At 44.3% G+C, this 13,064-nt stretch overlaps 1 long non-coding RNA gene across 1 annotated transcript; it reads right to left on the bottom strand.

The window, feature by feature from the left end:
- Positions 1-532: 532 nt before the first annotated feature.
- LOC148052044 (uncharacterized) lies at positions 533-10,441 on the bottom strand. The gene is made up of 3 exons (XR_015698744.1): positions 10,337-10,441; positions 2,419-2,465; positions 533-1,744 (listed from the first exon to the last, which is right to left on the bottom strand). It is a non-coding gene; the product is annotated as an uncharacterized LOC148052044 (long non-coding RNA).
- Positions 10,442-13,064: the final 2,623 nt, after the last annotated feature.

Here is a 13,064-nt window from a genome sequence, read left to right as displayed (position 1 = left end):
CATATTGCCCATGGTGGGATGGTAGCCTGCTGCGAGCTGTTTTGCTCCTGAACTGCTCCAGAACTTGGGAGCAGTTGCTCCATGGTTTGGGCCCTACGGGCTAGTCCTGCCATCAGCACGATGCTTTGACCAAAGGATTTATGCCATCCCTAACCGTATAAACAGGGAACACCAAAAAGTAGGTGGGATGTTCTCCCAGATCTGAATTTCACATGCCAGGTAACCCCAGTATATTGTGCTGGTCCTGACACCTACAAACCAAGAAGGATGCTAGTAAAATAGGAAAAGTTTTTAGAGGAGCTGCAAACCAGATCAAGTCACCCCTGAACTTTCTCCTGGCATCCTTCACTCCAAGACAATATTTTCCAAATCATTCTCTATAATTCTCTCCTGTAGTCAAATGCTTTTCTCTTTAGTCTGGCAGGCAAAACTGCAACATGACCCAAATGCTACAATCCAACATAGTACAAATTTATTCAGAATTCGTGTCTATTCTTTAACAATAATGACAATTAAGGGGTTTGGGAATGGTCAGCCAACAGTGCAGTGGATTCCTGATCACTGGGAATCCCCAAATCAAAGCTGTCTATTTTTCAGGAAGATACAGCAACATTCACCAGGCTCTAATTCAAGAGTAAGCAGCTTTTGCTGTCCCTAAAGGCCGATAAAACAATTATAGTGCTCCCTTCTGATTCATCATCTGTGAAAAATTGTTTGGGTTTTGCTATGTACACAGCAAGGCATAGTTAAGAATGCTGCCAGTAGGGCCCCTCCTCAGTTTAAACTGTTGCTCAGCTCTTACCAGGGGTTAAAAACCATCAGTGGAAGTGCTGGGCCTGTCTTACTGCTGTAACACTGCAGCAGCTCTGATGAGGACAGTGCAATGCCCCTGCACGGACAGACTAGTTAAAAAACGCATTTTCCCCATAGCAAAATAGCGTTAGGCAAAACTAACCGCAGATTCAATGCAAGGGAAAGAAAGGGGAAACCCTCATGAAAGCAGCAAGTCACATGCCAAACAGCTGCTCTGAAGTAAAGTCATTTTGGTATCTCATGAACAAAATCAAGTGTCTTTGCATGGTGCTTAGAACCAGAAAGGGTTAATCCAGCCATAGCTGAAGACAGGCAGTCCCTGCCCAGTGCGTGGCATGTCTGGGAAAGAAGTCATTAGAGTAACTGCACAGCTCATTCTTCCAAACATGAAAAATGTGACTAATTCTCCAGCTTCAGCCAATTATGACCTGCCAGGACTATCATAGCAGCCCATAAATAATGTGTAACAAAATCATGGTAATGAGTCTTCTAGAAGAAAATTAGATCCTCTGTGTCTTAACTCCATAAAATTACTTTGCTTATAAGGGCTGCCTCCGTCATTCCCAGCACTTTCCATTTCTTTGTGGGCCATCCCTCAGAAATGGATGGGACTTGGCCAGGAGTCTGCTGGTCCTGGTAGCTGTGCGTTCATCAGATTTGTTTTCACTGGTTTGGCTGTTACCTCTTTAATCCAGACATATCACTGCTTAGCTTTACTTTTGAACATTTTTGCTGATAAAACAATTTACTTTATTTAGACCTTGCGGATTCATTTAACTGTTTCAACACATCCTTGGCAGGCCTGGGACATTGTATTGTCCCAAGATAGCTGGTTCTTTGTCAGAGGAAAGAGCTTCCAAACACAGTACAAAGTAGAAGTTAATTTTGGAGACACTTCTGTTTCAGTTCCTCCCCTAAATCCTCCCAAACCCTAAGAAAGAAGGAAAAAAGAATGAAGAAAATCAATGTTACATCAGCATTTTAAACAAATATGCTTTTCTCAAAGATTTTACAACCGTGTCTCAATCAGAGAAGTTATTCTCATATCACTGTGCAAGTGTAACAGACTCACGCCCTGGTAAAACACTAGCATCACTCAGGAAGACTTCTGTAAGTATGCAGATATATATTCCCCTTAATACAGAAAGGCTTGCTGGGAACTTTCCAAAGGAGATATATACCCCACGATATGAGAACTGTTATTGTATCAGTCCTGATGAAAGACAAAGATGGTGATAAGTGGGGAGATTTGTTTTCTGTTTCTCAGTTAACTATAGCAGAGTAACCATCAATGTTACAGTAACTTGCCTAAATGATGTAATACTTCCAGTTGATTGCAATGATCAAATGGATTTTATGAAAAACAGGTTTCCTGCTTACAGCAAAGGAATATTTCATGTGCGTCACCAAGTCAGTTATTAGGTGTTTCAATACCAGGCTGAGCCCTGACAGATAGAAGAATGGTCTGGCTATTACCAAACTAAGTGTCCCTAAAGTATTGAAGTCTTTTGCAATTCTACCTTGCCTTTAAAGTGAAAAATGAAACATTTTCAGGCATATTTCACCTGGAAGGAAGAATAGGCAGTGTTGGTCCTTTTACCTTACCCTCTACTGAAGCACAGTTTCTCTGTTGATAATCTGGCATCAGAAGTCTGCAAGTCAGAAGGTGCACAAATGAAAAAGCCAGCATGCAGAATTTGTTTAGTTCTCACAGTCCCCCCTTCCTCTCTCCATCTCCCTATTAGAAGCCACAAGCCAGCATGGGGAATTACCAGGGTATGACAGATAGCTTGTAAACATGGAAAACCTGTAGCTGAATTTATGCACTGACATCACCTTTATCTGCTGTAATGGAGAGAATTAGGCATATTGAATTGCTCACCATACAGATATGGAATTTTGAAAACCCTTACTACTGCACAAATGTTGACAGGATATTTTATTTACTGCATCATTAAAGGTTAAAGAGACTCATTCTCCAGAGGATTCATTTTTTTCAACCCTTAATATCAATTAAAGCTAATTTCAGCTCTACCCTAATGATTAACATAAAATATGGAAAAAGCTCTAACTGAGCATTTCTGTTCATTACTTCAATTCTCTTGTATTGCTAGGGCACTTTATAGGTACTGATGCAGCTTTATATCACCCATGACACAGTTAATTTTCCCCTCAGAGCGTTTTTTTGTTACTGAACATTTGAAGATGTTGCAAAGATGCACAAAATACCTTAGATAAGATGGATCAGAGTTTTTATTTAACCAGTTCAAGTTGATGATCAGTTATGTTCTCTATGGGCTTTCCTACACAGCTGGGTACAATGTCTAGATACAAATTTATTTTGTTACATGGCCTACACCTTTCGTATCATATGTATAATGTATAAGCGTACTTTGATATATTTGTACAGCCAGAAGTTTGCAAATGGAGTGAGGAGGACAATATAACTGTTCAAGGGAAAATGAAAAACCTTGCCTGCCACTTATGAACCGAAGCCAGTCCAGTACAGCTGGATGCATTTACCCATCTTTGCTTGGCAAAATACTAGTTCCATCAACACACCATAAAACGCCCAGAAAAGTAAGTTATAGTCCCTCCCCTGGACTACATCAGGGCTTTGTGCAGCCCAGCTGAAAAGACACAGGTGCCACATGGCAGCCCCCCCATCCTGGGGCTGTCCAGCTGGTTTTGTTCTGGAATCAGAGGTAATAGGACTGGAAAATACTTTTGGAAAACAGATCACACAGACCAACTACCAACATGGCAAGCAGAGTCTTGCACTAACTTGCCCCGAGCTTGTCTAACCTTTTCAGAACTTGTCTACTTGTATCCTAATTTTAAGGTATTGATTGTTAACAAATACTAATCTGGGATCAATCTGTATCCAAAGGTCACAACAAAAGCCAGAAGGAAGGTGAGGAGCTATACAGATGCTCCTAAGAAGGTCAGCTGCTGCCACTCAGGCTGCTTTCTGGTGGTAACCACACATCAATTAGCCCACCAGTAGCCTTAGCAACATCCATGGAAGCAAGCAGATGTCTGATGCTCCCAATAATTATAACAGACTCCAGTAGAAATCAGCAGGATGTGGAAGTGGGGGACATGCATTTGCAGATTCCCCTTGCCAAGAAATGAAGTGTTTCCCGTGCTGGCTGTTGTACTCTCGTGTCCTGTCACATACAGCTCTGGCCCAGGACTCCATACTGAGCTATGTGAATCTTCTCAGACAGGTCACTGAACCCACCACTCGTTTTTCCTCATCTTTTCAAGACTGCAGGTGGCCTTCTGCTTCCCCCTCCTGAATTTTCATGTTTAGCTTTCAGTGACTGGAATTCATTTGGCTGGGAGTAAGTGGAACAGCTCTCATAAGTGGAAGAGCTACCTAATAAAGTTTTAATGGAAGATATTATTTCTGTTCTTTACATTACATTAAAAGCCAGTCAGGAAATGAAAGCCCAGGAGGGTTAGGTGTGTTGGAAACATTCAGCAAGATAGACTGCGAATTCCCTGAAGAAAAGACTAAGTGTTGCCCTCAGAAACAGAATGTGCAGCAAACACAGACAGCTCATGCTATTACAGACTTAGCAAGCATGTGTAGATATATATATACACACACACATGTGTGCATATGTACCTACACAAAGAGCAGAGGGGTATCTATTTTGTCTTTGGAGAGACTCTTCAATGCCAGGTCTGATATCCACCTGAGTGGCTCTCACCTCACCTGGGGTGAGAAGCTTAGTGAGAAACTTAGATCATGGCATGGTGCATTTACCTGCTCTGCACCACCACAGTATACTAACTGCTCTTTACCAGCAACATTTAAATACCAAAAACACTGCCGTCTTTGGGTTTGGTTTTTTTTTTGTGTGTGACAAATAGAATTGGTCAGTTTAGGCTCTTCGCTAACCCACAACCTGAATTTAAGAAGCCTTCTCACCACCAGTTCCTAGCTGTTATTTTCTTGCTGTTCTAAACTTCTGTGAAACAACAGCAAGAGCAGTTACAGAAATCTTGTTTTCAGTAGCAACAGCAAAACTGAGCAGTTCTCAGCCTCCCCATGGAGGGGCAGTGACATTCAAGCACATATCAGGAAAGACAATTAAAATGGGTCAAAAGAGTACTACAAATTTTTGAAACATTGGCCTTTGAGTTTAAAAAGTCAACCTTTCAAGTTTTGGTTGGCTCAGAAGGACCACATTTAGTTATTGATGTTTAAGATGGTTTTGTACCAACTCAAAAGAATACTACTTTTCTAAGATGGAAAGCAGATTTACACTGTCAGCAGCACTGAGAACTATAAAGTGCTAACACTTCAAAATCTCCTCTCCAGGTAAGGAATCCAAGTACTTTCAGTCCTTGGATCTGGGCTATTGCAGATCCCACCCTTACATATACCTGTCCCTAACCCATATTGCTAACCCTGAAGAGATGGTTCTCAACACATTCAGGCAGAGCTTGGGTGCCAACACTGTCCTCTGGTCCTCTCCCAGGACCTGCCGTAGACCTCAGGGCATCAGATGGGTAAACACTATACAGATATTCATAACTGGCTTTCACAGCTTCAGGTCTCAGCACTTGGTCTCATTTATCAGCACTTAGGTTTATGTGGAGAATGTCATTAAGAAATAAAATCATCCCTGATAGAAGTCCACTGTCCTCTTTAGCGTCCAGTGCAAAAGGTCTTTTGCTACTATTTCTCTTACAAAGATCTTGATCTGAAGTGATAATGGGTGACAAAGATCCAGCCCTGGAAATTAGTTACTTACCCTCAGTAAATTTGCAAGCAACACCAAGTTGGGCAGGAGTGTTGATCTGCTGGAGGGTAGGAAGGCCCTACAGAGGGATCTGGACAGGCTGGATCGATGGGCCGGGGCCAGCTGTATGAGATTCAACAAGGCTCAGTGCCGGGTCCTGCACTTGGGTCACAACAATCCGGGTGCAACGTTACAGGCTCAGGGAGGAGTGGCTGGAAAGCTACCCAGTGGAAAAGGACCTGGGGGCATTGGTCAATAGCTGGCTGACTATGAGCCAGCAGTGTGCCCAGGTGGCCAAGAAGGCCAATGGCATCCTGGCTTGTATCAGCAATAGCCAGCAGGACAGGGAAGTGATCGTCCCCCTGTACTTGGCACTGGTGAGGCCACACCTCAAGTACTGTGTTCAGTTTTGGGCCCCTCACTACAAGGACATCGAGGTGCTGGAGCGTGTCCAGAGAAGGGCAACAAAGTTGGTGAAGGGTCTGGAGCACAAGTCTTACGAGGAGCAGCTGAGGGAGCTGGGGTTGTTTAGCCTGGAGAAGAGGAAGCTGAGGGGAGACCTTATTGCTCTCCACAACTACCTGACAGGAGGTTGTAGCGAGGTGGGGGTTGGTCTCTTCTCCCAAGTAACAAGCAATAGGATGAGAGGAAACAGCCTCAAGCTGTGCCAGGGGAAGTTTAGGTTGGATATTAGGAAAAATTTCTTCACCGAAAGGTTAGTCAGGCATTGGAAGAGGCTGCCCAGGGAAGTGGCTGAGTCCCCATCCCTGGAGGTATTTAAAAGATGGGTAGATGTGGTGCTTAGGGACATGGCTTAGTGGTGGACTTGGCAGTGCTAGGTTAACACTTGGACTGGATGATCTTAAAGGCCTTTTCCAACCTAAACTATTCTATGATTCTATAATCACCACTCCAAGTCAAACATATTCAAAAGCTGTTTTGAACTTGCAAAAGGCAAACTCCAAAATGTCAGAGCATAAAACTTCAGAGTGACCCAGCAGGCCCCAAGGTGGAAGCAATGAAGTTACTGCAACAAGAACACTGTGCTTCAAAAGACAGAAATCTGCAATGGCATCCAACAAGAAGCCATCACAGGGAAGTGGTCAGACCTACTACTGTGCTAACCCAGATCTAAGGACAGCAAGAACAACAAGAAATTAAAATGCACAGTCACAAAACCCAGTGCACAACTTCTGGCACCCGTTTGGTTTTTTTATTATAAAGCCACGTCAGGTTTGTGTTGGGTTTTCTGCCTTCTCTCTGCTGGCTGGCAGCAGCTCTAGAGAAGATCCTTGGCATTTTGCTGAAAGTTTCAGATATTGGTTTCCTTTGCAGCACCTGCTCCTTTGCAAGATGATAGAAGCTACCTCCAGACTCCCTCCCTGAATATATGCTGCAGCTGCACAGCTTATTATTGCCACATTTACTTAATAATCACCAAGATGCTTGGGGTTTAAGCCTTGCTGCCTCTGCCTATATCTGTATTGGCTCCCAGGTAGACTTTGAGACCCAGCAGCCAGCCCTGCTGGGCTGTTTGGCCACAGGGGAACATTCTCATTCTCTAATTCACCCCTGAAGTCACAAGCAAGCAAAATAAACCCATCGATCAGCCTCTCCTTTCCTCACTCCTCATATTCATAGCTGAAAGAGCAATGCAGGAAAGAACATCAGGCCAAGCAGCGCTTGGCTGAACATGTGTCTGGGTGCAACCCACACATGCCTCTGTCCCAGGGCAGTAATTGCCTGGGCAGACTAATCTCCAAAGTCCTAAGCTTTCCCTGACGAATAGCTGCTGAAATTGTTGTCCATTTGAGTATTCATCTGTCATTTGTAATTTCATTTTAAATCCATTTTTGCAGGGTTTGCTGGACTTCAACCAAAATTGCTTTCAGAAATACAGGAAATCTGAGGGTGACTGTTTTTCCCAGGCAGGTCCTATCTCACTGCAGTCTCTAAAGCACAGCCAACCATCTAAGTCAGAGGGTGTGATCCCTGGGAAGGGTCCATCAGAAGAAGCAATCTTAAAAGCACATTATGTACTTGTTAACCTGGCCTGCCAGGTGAGAACCCCAAGTAGTTCATATTTGATGGCTTCCACTGAAAATCAGTAATAAAAAAAAAATCTGGGTTTGACATAAGTGAGATCCAAAAGCATTTATAACTCAGGTGGTTTCTCAGTTCTGTGGAAGAGGGTGTGCACAGCCACCACTGTGCTGAGACACAGGGAAGAGGGACAGCAAGGCAGGGAGCAGCAGCTAAGCCAGCTAGAAAGGATATGCAGCTTCAAACACATCGCAAGCAGTAGGTGGGCTTTTTGAATAAGGAGAAAATTCATTAACATGATGTCAAAGATCGCATAGAATTTAACGAAATCCTTAAGTAAAAGATGCTAAGCGTTTCTTAGGCCTCCTGGATCTTTCCTTGAAGATCTGCAAAGAAATGTGAAGGAACTGCTCCGCTTTTAGTACCATGCTGCGAGATTAGATGCTATCCTGCTATACATCCTTTTTTATAGCCACTTTCTATTTTTATTCCTGTTCTACTGTGGAAGTGTTTGCTAATAATGTATGATAGGATGCTTTGTCATGAAAAAACCTTGTATCATTTATCTGTTTCTGAAAAGAAATTCTCAGTACAAATCTAATAAGGAAAAAAAAATCCTATTCTAGCTCCTGTTGGAGGAAAGGGATTGATTTATGGAGAGAGATGAAAAGCACTAAGTATGTATTGCTTGGCAAAATGAGGAATTGTAGAGAACTGTCTTTATGCATTTGAAGGGTGTAAACATCAAAGAGGCAGAGGAGCTATTTAGAGCATTAGGAGGAGGCACATCTTGGAGACAAGAGCTGAAATTAAATGAACATCGTTAACTTAAAAATCATACTTCTGCCTGCGAATCTATTTCCTGGTATTATTACTTGTAGCACTCTGATGAGTATAAATGAAGCTTATAGAAAAAAATATCTAATCTATTTTTCATATTTGATCAGCAGACCTTACTGTAAAGTTTATAAAGCCCAGATCCTGCAGCTATTCCTGAAAATTTGGCAGAAGAGCATCCTTTAAACTCCCCTCCCCCCCCCCCCCTTTCTATTGCCAACAAGGGTTGATCAGTACAACGGGTTACTTCCCCCCGCCCCTCCCATGCTCTCTGATTGCAGCCTGTGTTGGCTATCTGCGATCTGACTCATTAAAGCTGCGTGGGTATAACAGCTTTTACCCCAGTGGGTGGATAAGTTCCCAATCATTAATAACCCTTCTGAGAAACAATAGCATCCTTGCTCACACCCCACAGGAAACCCATGTGTGGTCCTACCGGATACCCAGACATGTTTGCCTGGTATTCACTTAACTGCCCACTGTCCTGAGCTAAAGCATCAGGGGGAAGAAAAAGCTCCATAGGAAATAAGTATCTTTGCTCTCATTGAGGCTTTGGACTACACATCAAAAAGCTGCTGAACGTCTTGCAGCCTGATGGTGTACAGAGACCACAAGGACAAAGTTTTGCTCTCCGTTAAATCAGGCTTTGCGAGCTGCCTGTGTCCATCTGTGCGAGCAGGACAGCAGCAGAGCTGTGCTGGGCTCTGTCTCAACTGGGCCCTCCGCCGCTGCGGAAGCACAGAGCATGCCCGTGCCGTGGAGGTCTGTGCATCCATATGTATGTGCTTGGATAATTGGAAATGTCATGCAGCTGGAGGCTCACAGCCGAAAAATATCATTTGGTTACACACCTCCCTTCCAATTCCTACCAGATAGCCCAGGATATCGCATCCTGCCCCTCTCTATGCCTTCATTTCTCCAGAAGCATTTTAGAGCTGACGAATGTTGATGGTGACAGGGGAAGAGAGCAAGGGAGGACTCCCCACTCTCAGCCTCCCCAGAGAAATCCTCAAAACCTTCCAGAATTACAGATTCTGTTATTTTTTTTCTCCCCACATTTTTACCTTAAAGGGGATACTGGACTCTGCTCACACATTAGCCATGAAAAAGAAGTAGAGAAGAGACTTTCTGTACCCCCTCGCTACCTTCACCAGCAGGAAAAGAGGTAAAACCCAGGTGAACAGAGGCAACTAAATTGCTAAGTCAGAGCACAGAGGCCATGCAGGCTGTGACTTTCCAAATGGTCTGATCCCTTCAGTCAGAAACCAATTCGTCATTAAACACAGTATTTCATGTGTGTAAATAAAAAAGGAAGGAAAATGATTGCAATAAGCTTCGGACAATAGCCAAGATTCACAATTAAATGTGTGATATTTTAACAGAAAGCATATATTAATGTATAATAATGTGATGCCTGTGAATGACAAGCTTTGATTTATATTCCTGGTGTTTCTAGCCCTAAAGCATCATAAGAACATTGTAATGAAAAATGTTCAGAAGTAAATAGGAAAGGGCGAACCTCTGTGTGTAAAAAGGGAATTACACTGTTTCCCATGCCCCCAGGGGCAGCAGGGTCCCACACTTGTTCATATCCAAAACCACCAGATCCTAAAGGAATTGGGTTTCTGATGTAGTCACAGCTCTGTGAAAAGCCTGAGCAGCAGGCTGAGGAAAGCTTATCTAAACCGCAGGCTGGCAGCTGCGGTGCTCAGACAGGGGGCTGTGGCTGGGAAGGGGACACAGATAGCTGGGGCAGGGCTGTCCCCATCCTTCCCTGGGCACCACCATGAGCACCCTGCTCCCTCTCTGCAACCCTTGCAGCAAGCTCACACTTACAGAACATGAATCACAAAACCAACAGTTTTAATCCTTAAGCAAAGCCTCACCATGCTGGCGTTAGGTGGAAAGGCCACCTTCTTCAGATGGATGATAGGGAGGTCCACGGTCAGGCAGCTGCATAGCTGTGCTTGTACTGGAGACCTGCACTCCTTCAGCTGATCTCAGGGAGAGGACTACTGGTGCCAGGCTGAACTTAAATGGGCTCTGGGCCCATGGGTTGGGGTGGAGAGCCCAGGTGAGGCTCGTCAGGGTCATTAAGACCTGACAGTGCCTGCGCAGGTTCATGCTCTGCACAAGGCTCTGAAATTCTGCCCACGCTGAGGATGCAGGAGATCCTCCTCCATCCTCAGCAGGAGGAAATCTCTGCCTGACAATTTAGGGCCTGTCTAGTTGAGGTTTGAGTGTCTCCAAGCTTGGTGCATGGGTAGAAAGCAGAAGATTATAAAAGCCCATTTCAGGCCTTAAACACTGAATCTTTGTTATCTTTTCTACCCTTTTTTCCCCAGTGTGTTTGGATCTGACAGCCTGGATGTGGCACTAGTACTTCAGAATGGGCACCGAGACAATGAGCAACTCCAGCAAACCCTTTGTCAGGGTAAGGAGTAAGTAACCAGTTAATTTTGAAGTTATTTTTTTCCTTTTTCTCTTAGCAGCAAGAGGAAAAAAAAAAAAAGTAATAGTTCAGCTTTCAGGTGACTGGGAGGGACTTCTGATGATCAGATTCTGTGATCATCCATACCCGGGCTTCTCCTGCTGCTTGCATTTAGCTAGGGAAGAGATCAGCTTCAGTAGTCAGCAGAGTGGAATCAGTGCATGTAAGATCAAAATCAGGTCCATCTAATAGATAGCAGGTAGGAAAGACTGTAACAGAGCAGCGGTTTGGCAGTGGCTCCTATGGCATGGGATGCGAGATATGTAGGAAAATTCAAGATGGTCAAGCAAAGGGAAGGACACCATCCAACACTCCGAGTACTTTCATGCTGGGCTTCCTCTGTCTTTTCACCTCCCCTTAACCTGAGTAGAACGTTTTCACCGCAGGCTTTCATAAACTGTGGCAATAACTGGAGCAGAAAGGTAGTAACCCGTATGAGGCCCAGTGCGTAGCTGCATTGCCCGCAGGAGAGCTGAAGAAGAAATCAGCCTGCTGTGTGTTTCCTGATGCCACAGGCTACTGCAGAAGATGCACCATGCCAGGGCATGTGGCTTTGTGAGAGATGAGTCCATTTACTTCAGGAGTGAATTTGGCCTGGGGCTGGTGCTATTTAGAATAAAGTTGGACTCAGTGACCTGTGGAAAGCACTTGTTCAGCACCTGGTTCAGTTAAGAGCCCAATTTGCAAACAGTAAAATCTGAATGCTCTACCAACCACAGCACGTCCAAACACTGTCAGAATTTACTGTTGAGGTTAGGATTTTCCTGTCTATTAATGAAATGGACTTTTGTTCTCAGGGCATTGTATCCATTTCACAACACATTTCACTGTCTTCTAGATGTATGTTCTGTAGTCCTTCCCTCAAAGGGTGAATGTGAAAGTCCTCCCCAAAAATCTCTGAAGCTCTTCTTGTGGTCAGTTATTAAAGCAGTTACAAGAAAGATGCTCAGAGGTGAGAAGATCACAGTGAAGCAAGGAAAGTCTGGGTGTGGAAGCAGAGAAGAGCTGGAAGAAGAAGGTGTGAAACACTGCCCTGTGCTGCTGGTCCCTGTGCTAGCAGTTCATGGAGATCACAGCGCATCACATGCAGGGCACCCAGACCAAAAAACCCACAGTACACACTAATAACACAGCCAAAACAAAGGGCAGACTGATGAATGAAGCCATTACTGGGGACAGAGACACAAAGCAGAGGAGTTGAAGTGTTGCTTAATGACTCATGTGGAGGTGTAGAAGATGGAGAGACAAAACATCCCAATCACTGTCAGCTCCTAATGGGTACAAAATGCTAATCTGAAACCCAGCAGAAGGTCACTGGCCCCAGGAGAGCACAAGGAGGAGCCAGAAGCCACCACCCCTCGTCCTCCGCATCACCACAACTAACCCTGAACCACCTACACGCACATCTTGGTGCTTGTGAGCACTTGGGGCTGTCACTGAGAAAAAGCAGGTTTGTTCTACAAATTCACCTTCCTCCACTGCACTGTCTTGAGCTGAGGTTTGCTGCATTACCTGGGCCATGCTGCAGCATGAACTGCTACCCAGGAAACGTGTGATGGGGATTTTGGAAAGTCACTCATCTCTGTTATCTCCCCACCTCTGTTGACTGTGATGTTGTGAGTCGGGGATGTTTGGTAGGACTGTCCAGAATGCCTCTGCTCTCCAACAGCTATGCTCAGAAATCCTCACAGGAATCACTGTGGCACTGCTGTGGGTGACTGCTGCCTTTCTCTGCCCAGGGTAAGTTTCTTGCAGTTGACAATAAACTTTACGGGCTTAAACACGAGTCAGGAAAGTAAGAAGCTGGGTTCTCATCTAAAGGCAGCATCACAAAAGGCTTCATCATCACCAGGCTCCTGGAGGGAGGGCAGCAGATCTGCAATTGTTCACCCAGCTTAAGTGTAGAGAGACTTCCTTTGCAATGTATATATACTTTTGCATGAGAAATTCTTATAAGAGGACTAATTATAGAAAACTGTGTCTCCTAACTAAAAGAAAAGGAAAGAAAAGAATAAGCACGTATGACTCCACCTGGGGTACATCAATCAGAGCAGACCAGGAAAGATAACAGGCTGGGTAAACTCTTCATAGGAGCTGCCAGCTATTTATCTAAATTGCATTTC

The sequence above is a fragment of the Nipponia nippon genome, unplaced genomic scaffold (genome assembly GCF_047370975.1).
Source record: "Nipponia nippon isolate SJK-2023a ecotype South Korea unplaced genomic scaffold, ASM4737097v1 scaffold_5, whole genome shotgun sequence".
NCBI lineage: Eukaryota > Metazoa > Chordata > Aves > Pelecaniformes > Threskiornithidae > Nipponia > Nipponia nippon.
The sequence above is the reverse complement of the archived record's forward strand: the minus strand, read 5'-3'. Positions and strand labels throughout refer to the sequence as shown.